At 41.4% G+C, this 13,630-nt stretch overlaps 1 protein-coding gene across 8 annotated transcripts in view; it reads right to left on the reverse strand.

Annotated features, from left to right (window-relative positions):
• Positions 1–13,630, reverse strand: part of LOC110984900 (filamin-A-like) — a 107,646-nt gene that overhangs the window by 92,749 nt on the left and 1,267 nt on the right. Inside the window, exon 1 of one of the 8 annotated variants that reach the window (XM_022245522.2) lies at positions 6,111–6,406. The exons of the other annotated variants lie outside the window; for them this stretch is intronic. The gene's annotated coding sequence lies outside the window, so the exon portion shown is untranslated. Of the gene's footprint in view, positions 1–6,110; positions 6,407–13,630 lie in introns of those variants that run through there. 8 annotated transcript variants of the gene reach the window in all.

Below are 13,630 nucleotides of genomic sequence, written 5' to 3' on the forward strand. Positions count from 1 at the left end.
AGCAATTTGGGAACGGTGTGACAGCCCCGAATTAAACAGAGGGTCAGATTTTTTTTATCAAGACCATATTCATAGAAGTTTGGGATCTTGATCAGCAAAGTGCACCATGATTTCGAATGTAATTTAAGTACTGCTATTAGACTTTGACATGAATGATTGGAAAAGACACACGGGATATAAGAAGGTAGAAAAAGTATTTCTAAGAATTATTATTTTTTTGTGAATTTTAAGCACACGTATAACGATTCTTGTACTTTGTTGTAGCTGTATAAAATGAAAGATTGGCTCGGGAGAATTGTCAAAAAAGTCAAAATAACCAAATATTCCTGATAACTTTTACAAGAAAATATAGACCCACACCCAATAAAAATATTGGGTATATTTTTTTCTATTAAAGAGTAATGTGAATGTAAATTTCTACATTCTTGAGCAAAATTGTAACGTCATTAAAGCAAGAAAATTGTCAGTGTTCCATTGATTTGAGCATTTAAAAATCTAAATCTTCCTTTTCTGAGTCGTGTACCATTGAGTAAGTGAAGGCCAAACGAACACAGCAGGATATGATGCACTAAAACAACAAAACATTTCAATAACCTCACAAGCTCGCTTTTATCGGAAAGGGGCAATGCGGTGATTTTTTTAGGAAACAACTTCGGTGCATTGTTATCCACCCTGCAAAATGCTCACATTATGTTGCAAGAAACATGAACATGGCATTTCGCAGCAGGACCAACTAGGCAGCAACCAATACCGCCGAGTCTCCGTGTCACCACGAAAAGGTCGTTGATCGACTGCACATGAATCGTGGGTCAAGATGTTCTGTATGTCTGGTTTTACGTGCAGCTCTGAATTGAAACATTTATAACACAAATCAATGTATCGGGATAAAGTTAAAACGAAGTACAAAATAATTATGAATGATATCAGCGATCAGCACATCAGAGAAACACATTCTTTGACTCGACCCATAACACCTCGTACTGAGGATTTGAATCATTTCACAACACCGACACACTGTTGCACTCCAAACTAAACCATACGAGGAACCATGGACTAAACTAACCTCAAAATCTCCGACCCTTTTACTTCAGAAAATCCTCGTGATTTATCATAGCTCACATATGTTATCCAACCACATCCCGTGTATATACTTCTAGATATTATTTGGAAGAAATTTAGGCTTGGGTTCCACGCCGGTGGCATCCGTTTTAAATCGGGTTCCCGTAAAAAAATCCACTCACGATACCTGTGTACTTCTCAATTCCTCCGCTTCCAATTCCAATTCCTGTCAGTTGTTGAACATAATCGATCAATTCTATCAAAATTAGAGGAAGGAATATGCATTTCATTGCTATACATGGGCACCTTTTGCAGTGCGCCCCTTCCGATGCCAAACTTAAACCTTTCACTGAATACAATAATAAACATTTTCTTGGCGGAGTAAAGTAAAGGGAAATGAACCCCATTCATCCCAAACTAATCCAGTGACTTTAATTGGTTTAATTAGTGTAATTTCTATGGTAGCAATTCATGTATCCCCTTGTCTGCCTAAAACTTACGTTACATAGACTTCCCTTCCAAAACGAATTTACGGAGAAAATTGCTGTTTTCAAAGAAAAATGCATTCAACACTTAGTGTGTACTATTCGTCATCTTCTTTTCTGTGTGTGCTACGAGCGGAATTTGATATACATGTACATTTATACAAGAAATTATCTCTTCGCTCTAAATATGAATTAATTAAATATACATTTTATTATAAACGAATTTCTGAGTGTTCTTGGAATGTATCTGTTCAAAATTCACAACTAAACCTAATACTTCAATTTTGAAAACAAATCGGACAGTGATTTCAAATTAAAAAAACACTGGTTTATTTGATTGATTCATTTCATCCTTATGGGGCTACAGTCAACAGTATGTAACTGCATAAGTAGGGACCAAACGATTGTCGGTTGCGTGGAATTGCTTAACTGGTTTCAGTGCTGTTATATGTATGTTAATTAGCACATTCAAATGAATTTGAATGAAGTCAGTCAGTCTGCCTATAGCTGAGTCCCTACCTGCTGCCCGACTCCCGCTGTTTGAGCGGTAACTTGTTGGTTACGAGGATTGCAGAGAGCTGACGGAGGTCCAAACCGACAAGGTCAAGACGTGGGTATATACAAACGGATGAGTTCGGTTAAGGTTAAATAATTAACAGTGGCCAAACATTTCGCGAATTCCACCTTGAGTATAGGCTAAACATCTTGCGATAATTACCAGTGTTCTAGCAACCAATCCCCGAGACGTCTCCGTGAAGAAGGTACATATACATGTAGTTAGAAACCTTACTTTACAATATAAGATCCCCACGAATTCATTCATCTTCGCAATTTCTCTTAAAATTTACATGCATTTACCATGGTGCGGAACGATCACGACAATATGTACTCAAGGCAAGGGGCCAATATTAACTGCATACCTCTTTTTTACCAAATGGAAATATCGTAGCGGTTCATAACGTGGTTTATTTTCGGATGTTCCCCGTTCTTTGAAGTTTCCATGAACAAGCCAACACTGCGTGGAAGTTGTTCCTGTGACATTCCAATCTCCGAGACAAACTGTTTCCTGAGTGACTAGTTAATTGAACCAGCAGTTATTCCAGATGGATGTGGTCATGGATGGAACAAACTGAAGTCAGCAGCGGTCATCCAACAATATTACGTGAATCTGGTTATTTTTTCTTTACTGTGCTATAGTGAGTATATCGCGATTTTTAAAGTGGGCACAAATCACCGAAACTTAATTTTCACTTTAGTTACTCGTGAGGCATGTCCGTAAGGCGTAGCGTCATTTTTGCTGACAGCAATCCACATCAATTAAGCGGTACAGTCATACGTTTTCATCTAAAGATTTAGTTGCCATGGGGCTTGGGGTGCAAGGGGTGCTTACCCTCTGAATGAAAATAGAAAAAGGATGCAAGTTGCCAACAGGCCGATTGTGCTCGCTAAGTCACGAGACCTATTGTGGGTAGCCTATTACCTATCAACAAACACGGGTGTCCACCACAAGTATAGGAGTTTCATAAGTTTCATTTATCAAAAAGCCGACGGTAGGTACCGTACCCAGACTACTGATGTGCTGGGTAATATATCGTAAATCGGCTCAAAACACACGTTGGTATGGGATTGATACCCACTATAGGTCACGTGATTTAGTGGACGCAATCGGTTTTTTAGTGTAAAACTACTTGATAGTCCGTCAGTTCGCTGCGGCTGATAACTATTCCTCTATGCAGGAGACTATGTGTCCCCTTTCTGGCCACCACGGGCGCAAATTTCGGGGGATGGAGGTATATAACCCCTTCTACTTCTTGAGGTGGAGGCTAGCAAAAGAGCAAAGAGCGGATTGTAAAGAATTTTCAGGTTTTCCAAACGACTAAAATGTTTGCAGTATCATTAAAAAGGGAAAGCAGTTTCAAAAAGCCATAAATATGCCATTCTGGTGTAAGATTTTGCATGAATTTGATACACAATACAGATGTACATCTTTATCATAAACATCACACCTAATAAAGTGTAAATGTGTCTGGTGCCCCCCCCTTCAAATTTCCATGGCAAGTCACCCCCCCCATAAGATCTCTACACAAGCTGACCTCAATGTCACCACGCCACACGACATCGTCGTGTCACACAACATAACAATGAGACAGGTCATTGAAGAATGTGAAGATCTCGACGCTCCCCCCAAAAGGGAAAACCTCCGGAATGCTTCCCAGAATATTCCCCGACATCATTGCTCGCCCCCACAAATGGTTACGGTATCCTGAAAGTGTGCACAGTGGCAACCGCAGGTTGAGTACCGTTTCCATAGTAACACAATAGTTACTTTTCTAATTAGGTCCATAAAAGGACCAGGAATTTGTCTGGCTCTGAAATAATGCTTACAACAGTCTTTGATAGTACAGCAATTTTTTCAGTATGTCAGAATGGGTAATGGATCGATATTTTCACAGTCTCTTGTTTTGTCAAAGATGTGCACGCTATGACATCCCTGCTGTACATCCTCCAGGGTAGAGAACAGACGTGAAAAACATAGAACAAACAGACTTGCATTTTTAAGTGAAAGGGTAGGTTTATGCTTTTAAACAACTGAAGTGGGGAGGCAAATGAGAAGTGTAAACGTAGAGGTGACAGGATGTCCTCGAGTGCAGTGTATCTGAAACCGAAAACCGGCCCATTTCAAAATATAATGTGAAGTCAAGATCATAATTACCCAGTTCACATCAGCTCACAGTCTAGTTCGCAGGGGCGAACAAACTGAGCGAGGGGAAATTTCAGAGTACTGAACTTGAGACGTCAGCCAGATATTATCGCACCAAATAATGCGTCTGGAGTTTACGGCAGAAATGGCACCATCGACACCAGGACAAACAGGCGCCCTACCGGGCTGCTTTAACCCATGGTCCCGTGGTTAACCTATATCCCCTCAAGGCCCCTCAAACTACTGCAGTTAGAGTTTGCGTAGCAAAAACAACCGGTGCCTTCCTCCAAGGACAACTCGAGTTGCTTGAGATCGTAGGGTCAGAAACAGACTTGAAGGTCCACCGGTCATTTTGGCCTTTGAGACAGATTCTCCCTCTTTTGGGATCGATACACTACACATCTTCCGAGTTGCTAGCATTTTTGGTCAATCCAGTCGAAAGCATTTTGCAGCAGACTAATACTTCCGTATCGGACAATATGTCTATGAATATCAGATGGAGATCCATTTAACGCATATTTATGTTCCCTATCGGAGGTGACGGAGAGAACTCCCCGGAAGACAATGACTGTTTTTGTAAAGGAGGAATTGAACTTGAAACCTGGTATTTTCAGATAAACAGAGATTTTTGTTTTCTTGCCGGCATATTTGTGGAGGTGGAGGTCAACAATAAATTACCATCATGTTAACCGTTTCAGCCCACATAAAATAAATGTCATGATAATCGTTAAAAAAAATATTCGGTGTCCACAAAGCCGATTTGATAACATGATAAGTCATGTCCTAAGCATCGGCGTGCTGTCTCTCCCCGAGCGTTGGTGAGATGGGGAAAGGAGAATCAATTAAACCAGCAAAGACCAACATTGAGAATGTCCAACCATACGAACAAAATGTCCAATTCAGGTCGATTGACGCGTACTAGGGACACGGCTGACTGTCAACACAACATTTAATTGTGACTATGCAGTGGACACTTCGTGTATATTAATAATAGCCTTTCCAGTGTTAACTCAATAAAGTGTTGTGTCGTAAATTTTACACAAACATGTTTTGTGACAAACAGATTCATCTGCTACATCAATGGCAAATTTTGTTTGTTACATCCACTGTCTATGTTATCTGTAGCAGTGTCTTTTCAGGCAGCACATCCTGCCTAGTCTTTGCATTATAAGGACCCAAAGTGAAGCTCACGAAAACCGATTACGTATTGGAGTGTGAAGAATTTTAAGTTTTGTATCAACTGTTTTTCATTAAACAGTACCGGTAGGCTTTAAAAAAAGTTAATCGGGTGACAGTTGAAAATAAAAACTATTGTACAACAACAAAAAAGAGTGAGGAATCGACACATCAAATAAATTCCTGTTTGCATGAAAAAGCATGCTTATCTTAAACCAATTTATTTACTGGTACATGTATTTAACAGTAGAAACGGAAATGCATTTGAAATGGAAACGATGTTAATTTCTTCCAAGGGGGCATCACCAGGCCCACTCATTCCCTTTAAGACACTGACAAAAGATTTTTGTCCCACATCATATGCACATCGTTATCTTTGCTATGAAACCGTCATCTTGTCCTCCCTTCATATGGTATCAATGTTCACATTTATCAAGGTATGATGCGGTCACTGCAATGCTATGCCCGCAACACCCGTGCATTCCTCATCGATATGGTAATCCACGGGTACGCGCATACATCAAGCCCTTGGACGAATGCATACATGTACATGTACATGTACATGTACATGTATGTAGCGTACGTGCATAATGTAACTGCACGGCCACCCAATCACCCTCAATTTTCCCGTTTTCGAAATGAAATTTTACTCAATAAAAATGCACAACGGTTAGAAGGGTTGTACTTACCACAAGAACCAAGCGGAGAAAAAACTTGCAGGAACTTACGTTGCCAAAGTGAGGTGTTCCGTGGGTTAGTTGTAAAATGAGCAACGGTTTAGTTCAGCGGGGTTTTGGAGTTGTTGCACGCTCGCTGGCGAGTGGACGTGCTCCAGAAGAGAAAGAGGGAACGCCTCCAATGCTACAACCTTCTGGTTGGGGAGACCACAAGCTGAGGGATCTGACAGCTAGGACGAGGGGGAAAAAAAGCTCGGAATTCCACGGTCGTTCGTGTCGTCTTACAAATTTGCTGCGGAGTAGATGCTACCTGGACTGGTACCGATAAAACTCGAGGACAGACGGGGCAACGAGGACTTTTTGTTCAGATGGGGGAAGACCGCGAGGGGAAACTGGGCATCGAGTTCGTGGGCTGTGGCGTCAAAAGGCAGAACCTTGTTCACGGAAACTCGGTCATATGAACACACGAATACATTGCTCTTGGGTAATGCCAAAAGGAATTCCGCAATCCACAAAGCAAATAAACTTGAAAAACACGCGATTCAAGGTCATTCACCTGGGTACAAGTTCTGGTTTATCGTCTTGAATCTGTAGCCATTAAGTGAATTGAACCTTGATTGAATAAACATACCATAAGGATAAGGAAATCTCTAAATCGGACGTTCTTCCAAAACAGTCAATAGGACAGCAAAAAGAAACTTTCAGAATGCTATTTCTGGGGTGGGGGGGGTTTGGAGATCTTTGTCTAGTATCAACATCGAAGTTTAGTTATTTGTTCATTGTTCCTGAAAACAGTCCTTGAAGTCCGTAGTACTGGTCTCCCACCATGAGATTAGAGTTGCACTAACTTACTGATAGCTTGTCTGCTAACCTTACACACGACTGTGGGGCAGTTTGGGGGAGGGGCTTTCTCCCGGCCCTAAGATTTAAGAAAGCAAAAAGAGAATTCGAAAGGGGACTCAAATGAAAAGCAGGAACCTTAATGATAACGGAGAATTTGTAGAGGAGACTTAATGAAATGTGAAGATCACATGTATTTACATTGTACGTATAAAGGTCAGCTATAATAGCCACTGTTGAGGAGACCAGTGAAGTTTTTCACCAAGGCTAGCCCTTTTCATTCTAGAACTTTCATTCCGAAACTGAATGGATCTTTTTATATTGGTCAAACTCCTAAAAATCAGTAAAGCCAAACTGGTTTTGATAGCTCTGTCCCTGACAGAAACTCAGGATTGTGAGAAATATTTGTCCCTTGCACGTTTTAAAACCAAGTTCAATGTATCTCTTTAGCCCTTTGTCTTTTTATCCAACAGGGAAATACTTCAGCTTCATAGACTATCCTTTCGTACCCTTTAAACTTTTTCACTGTGATGTAATGAGAGATTCTTTTCCCCCTTTTGAGCCTCCCTTCAGAGGCGGATCTAGAGCGGGGTGGGAGGTTGCATCCCCCCTTCAGCCGCGGACTAAATGGAACGCCTAGTGAAATGACGGGAAAAGAGTACCTAAAAAAAAACCTGGCGAGGATTGCGCCGTCCATCTATCCATCTATAGTTAGATTTTCTTTTCATCAGGGAACGATGCGTGATGCTTTCGGACCCCCTTAGCAGGACATCCCTTCAGTACGCTCATCAGCCCCCCCCCCGTCCTGAAAGCTAGTTCCTGCCCTTTACCCTCCACTCTTTTACAAAAGTTTGTCGCGAGCTTTGCACTCCATCCACCGCAGCATCACGAAATCGCTGCATTTCACTGTATTTCTTGTCTAGTACCTCAAATATTGTTACAAAGGGAACAGCAATGGGAAAAGAATTCTCCAAAAGGGTCACGTATAACCAAATCAAGAGTGGCAATTTCAAGTTTTGCAACTTTTGCAGGTCGAAGTGACAGTGATTGTGATGGACGAAATGAACAGATGTGTGTCAGTTAAAGTAGCCGTTGACAATCAGGGAGCTATTTCCAGAATTTGCATGCCTGTCACCCGAAATGTCATCATGCCAATAGATTCACTGTACCGTTCAGGGTAGTCCCAGCGGTCTTGAGGAGGCGTGACACCTTCATCTTTTTTGTTAGGACCAAAGCCAAGCTTTCATTTTTTTTACTACAGGCAAGCTTAACAGGGTTTACCGGGCGAGGGGCCAATTTTTTCTTTAACTCTCGATGTATATTCTTTACTGTCTCTAGCAATGTAAAAATATACACCATAGGCCTAAAAGGAAAGAAAATTGGTTATTTTATGACAATATTTATGCCTTTAAATAGTATAAAAATGAGGAGTAACCTTGTAGATGTACATCAATTCCTTGAAGAACACTTTCGTTAATATTTGAAATGAGCATGCCCATTTCCCGACACACCGTTATGGCAAATAACCTTGAGTAGAGGGGTCTTTGGCACAAGTCAGCTTGGAATCCAACATACCCTATGGTTCATCCAAAATAATACTTTGCCGAAGGTGGCTCACAGAAACATGAAAAGGAAAACCGTACAGCCGCCCCCGAAATGCTGGCAGATTTTGCCCTATTAGTTGAATCAGTTTTTAACATTCACAAGGCCCTGAAAGAATGACACCAAGCTGGAATTTTGGACTAAATGTACGTGAACATTAACTCTGGCTCGAGTCATTATTTTTTTTACCCGCCTGTCCACGCAGGTCACTTTGCGGTTGCTTAAATTTATTTGCTGTGCTCCTTTCGGAGTAACAAACACTCTTGACGTCTTCATGTTACGAGTTCAAACAATTCATGTTCAGCTCACTGTTTCCTGACTGGTGGCGAGGTTAGGATGTTGAATTATACACGCCCCTCCCTCGGCCCCCCAAACACCAAACCCAAAATTATGATGAAAATGAACCACACAAAATGGAAGTGGTCGATATCCATATAATCTGGGCCAGGTAATGTGATTTCGGGAACAGGAATAAACAACATGTTTTTATCGCTTCTCGTTGGCGGATGTCGGGGCTGTTATTTCGGTTCCACGGTTCATCAGGTTCACACGGGATGTGATAAGACCGTGAGTGGGCGGCGGAAGTAGCTTGAACGATGAAGACCACGAGATGGCGCCATTTAGATATGACATTACTCTTTTGTGGGTTACAGTAGTCGAATACACATTACATTATAGGCCTAGATACATGTACATTACATAATATATTATGTATTGCCAAACACAGGTTTCATTCCCATTATTTCCTCGTGTTATGTTTGTCTGCTCACTTCTCAACCCTTGAAATTATACTGACAAATCTTACGAAGAAAACATCTGAGCAATTTTATCTTCGTCAGTCTTCGGTCCCGACAGTTCGTACTCAATCGTTTGCCTTCACGTCATACAAACATAGCAAGCTGGCACTTTAAAGTTGTTTTACTTGATATACATTGACTACATGTATAGTGACCATTTTTCTACATCTCTTCATGGCCCTCTCTTCTTTGATACTTTCTAATTATCTCCGAGTTTTTCCTATTTCCTTAATTTGTCATCTCAAAACATTCTTCTTCTCACAAGCTTTTTCACTATGAATGCACAATTGAGTTTTTCATTTTTCCACCTAGACCAGCGCCTCTGAATGCTTCGCAGATATAGTGCGCCTTATAAATGCTTTATTATTATTATTATTTGTATGATTCATGTTTTTACTTTCTGAAGTATGTTTTGTGTTTTTCTGATCAATAACTTAGAAAGAAAAAAAATAGCCAGCTGGCTGCGATACAGACCTCTGTTTGCTATTATAGAGCAGCACATAGGCTAATGCACCAGGCTGTGGCGCTTAAAAGTACCTCTACAGATTCTTTCGAAAAGAGGGGTCTGTGTGGGCCAAGAAATGGTGGGATTGTGTCAGTATGCCTCAGGATCATCTCTGTAGATTCAGGGGCACCCATCTGGGGTCAAAGCAGACAAAAAATGTGATTGAAAATTTGTCAGAAGAACCCGAGAAACGTGAGGGATGTCATTTGAAAAATGGCTGCTGAGAAGACTTGGGAACATTCACTTGGGGGGGGGTGAGTTTGTTTTGGTGGATAATTTAAAAATTCATTGGTTGACCTACTAAAAATCAAAAATCAAATGAAATCCGAAGGACCAAACAATACATTGTTATTTGTTGGAAAGGCCTCAGGTACTTCATTTTTTGCCTGCCATGGGGCTCCAAACTGGGTTGATTTTACACTGTTTTCAATGGAGCTTGAATTAGTTCAGAGCACCCCTCAGGCTAAAGTGACATCGTGGCAAGAGCGCCCTCGGTTGACAGGTCATATCATTTTAATATTCAATCCCCAAAGGGATGTCATTTTTTCTGTATGTAGTTCAGAAATAGGCCAATAAATTATTTTCATGTGAAAATTTCACATCATGACATCTCTAAGTAAATCATCTAATTAAACTCCCCCGCTACCATGCCCTGAAGCTTTCTTTCGCCATAGATGTAAATCAGTATACCGTTGCCACTTCTTGATAGTCAAACGCAGTAGCTTAATCTTTAAAAACGATAAGGCGAGCTCTCTTCTCATTACAAAGTAATTGCCCGTTGAAGTTACTGGCGCTAGTAAATCGTGTCTTTTGCTTGTCACCCACGGGCAGATCTAACTGATGATGTCAAAGTGATGATGGAGTGATCCGCGCCGAATGAAAGTCATAAACGAAAGGTTTTTAAAAGTGACTTTTTCACGTCGTAAACAAGATGTAGCTAAGACCCAAGATAAACACGTTCAACATTTAATTATTTTATTTTAATTAAAGGCTTGTCACTTTGCAAACTAGATTTTAATGCAGGCTCCAAACGACGAAACTTCCAATACAAGTGGTGTTGCCTGATCCATGGTGCATGTGCTCTTCATCCTAAAAGAGCCGGGTGAAATCCGCCCCCCCCCCAGCAGTCATTTGACACCACTTTTGTGAAAATCGGGCATACTGTTCTTACGCATACTGTTCTTACGCAGCGCGCACTTTTCCGAGACGGGTCAGCCAAAAATATATACTCTTTTTCCACTGCGGTGCTCAATGCTTGCGGGCAGGCACGCATGTAACCTTGAATTTCAAATGACCGTATCAACAAAACTATACGTCTGATTGAGTTCAACCTTCTCATGTAATGATAAGGAGTGTCTTTACATGCATGCCAAGTTTAAAAATTGAGCGAGGCACAGCTGAGTTCCCCCCCCGCGGCTGTGAGATAAATAACTCGGCTCAAAATAACCCGGTTCTTTTAGGGTTAAGCCCCCACTACCGACTGTTTCAAAACTGTTTTGAGCAAATATCCCTTGGGATCGTTTGTAAGCAGTGCTCTAGTTGCAGTCAACATTACGCATGAACAGCTAAAAGCAAACGCCGTTTACTGTGGGATGGTCAAGCGCAAACTGCATTTTCCTAATACGGAAAAGTGCGCCTCACTGGCCTCCATTCTGCCCGTGAAAAGTGGACAGTGCACTGACCTCTCCACGGGTTCCAGCCTTTTAACTTCCCTTGGGTCCAGTTTAGAGACTAATGAGAGCCAGCCTTCCAAACATCCCTCTTGTTGGCTCCACGATAACTCCTTCGTTAGTAGGCATAAACGAAAAATTGATACTTCACTGTTTGAAAGCTGACTACAATTTGTAACACGTGGTAAATTATTCTATCGCTTTTTGTACTGGCGGCCAACCATAGTTTTACCAGCGTTTGTGGACAAAAATTCTTATTGTGACGTATAAGAGCAGACCATATGCATTAGCAAGTTTCACTAAACCGGACAAAGCATGAAAAAGGGTCAGTGTAATTCCTACACGAAAAGCTGAACATTACGAGAAGGCAGTGCATCCAAATGTTAACAAATTGGTTTCAACGTGTTCCTGAGATCTTACACTGATTAAAGACTAAAACCCACGAAACGGTGTGGCTGTGACATGGAACAATGCGAGAGGGCCGGATTCCTTTTCAGGGCTTAACCCTAAACTAATTGTTGTAGAGTTTGTTACCATCTCAGAGCCGGGCAGATGGATTCTGTTAATTCGGCTGTCCAGTGCCCGATTTTCTACAAACTTACTCTCATTATCAACATGGATACAAAGCTTGAAACCAATCCGATGTACATTGTACGGAAAAAGGTGTCCATATTTAGCTGACCTGTCTTAGAAAAATGGATGCTGCGCGAGAACCCTGTCTGATTTTAACAACACTGGTGTCAAACTGAATAGAATACATAACTGAAAAACTTCTGAGGACCCGATGCGAGGAAGAATGAAAACCTACGAAAATATAAGGACAAATATGTGGCGGATTTCGCCCCTAAGCTGGGCCAGCCCACTGGGGTTAATATTGTTAACATTTTGATTACAGAGCGCCCTCTTTTAGAATTAGAAGTGGTTGTGACCATTGCCATCATTCGTGTTGAAAAGTTTTTTCTTACAAGGAATGTCAACAACCTCGTTCCCAGTCTCTCAACTAGGTTTTTCGTCCCACCCCCCTTTAATTTTGTTTTCTACAGAGCAGATTTAACGAGGTGAGGTGCCGGTATAATCTTCTATGATCCGCAGCTGTTCAGAAACATATCGAGTCTAATCCTACGCCAGCAGCACAGTCGAGCAAAGAAGGCAAAAACATCAGCATAATATGAGCTGATTTTATAAGTTAAGGCTGAGGCTGCGTTTTTGTCTAGGCGGTTAGTATCAAGATTGTATTCTGAAACATGAACCCTGGCGACCTGTTAATCATGGGTTTCTCAGTACAAAACAAACTCTTTAGACAAAAACTAGAACGACCACAGCTATGAAGCACAGATGGCCTCATAAGCTGTACAGCCAAAAATGCAACAGTCTGGTGCCTTGGACGTCAACATATCCTTTGCAGCCGTCTGCTGTAGAATATCAGGCATTCACCGGGATGCAAGCGTGCGCAGACGTTCTTTCCCAAAGCCTGAACGGAAGATGTTATGTCAATTAATATTCCCTGTTGGCCCTATGCTTATCACCCCGTCTTTCGCACCTCTGGTCCCTGCCAATTACTCATCCAGCCCCGAGCCAGCTGTGTGTGTTTGGCTTCTGCCGCTGACGATGATTAGGCCTGCCGGCGGCCATTGTCCGGAAGCATTTACCAAGTTTTCTCCTTGTTTGGACGGGCGGAGGAGCGCCAAGCGGCCCGTCTGGATTCCAGTTGCGCCTCAATTCATTACAGAGCATGGCTGACATCTTCGCTGAACTTGGCGGAATTATCAGTGATGTAGATTAAAAACTCATTGTGTAGAATAAGTCATATAATATAAATCTAAAGACTTACCCGAGGTATGTAACTGAATGTGTACTGTGCTGACAGTCAAATTCATAACATTGAGCTTTATGAAACGACAGAAGAGTTATTCGAGTGATGAAACATTTAATTTTATACGGCACTAAAATTCAAAACCAGTACGATCATGGAGGTAGGTACGATTTAGGAAAATAAGTTACTTTCAGGCTGCGTGTCAGAAATGTTTTGACAGTCGTCACGTTCAGACATGTTCCTCACAAATTCGACGATCATGAGATAGCAACAGCCTGATTGTTTAATCGATGTAATATATTTTG

Source organism: Acanthaster planci, linkage group LG04 (assembly GCF_054643075.1).
Source record: "Acanthaster planci isolate LZ-2023a linkage group LG04, COTS_SCS, whole genome shotgun sequence".
NCBI lineage: Eukaryota > Metazoa > Echinodermata > Asteroidea > Valvatida > Acanthasteridae > Acanthaster > Acanthaster planci.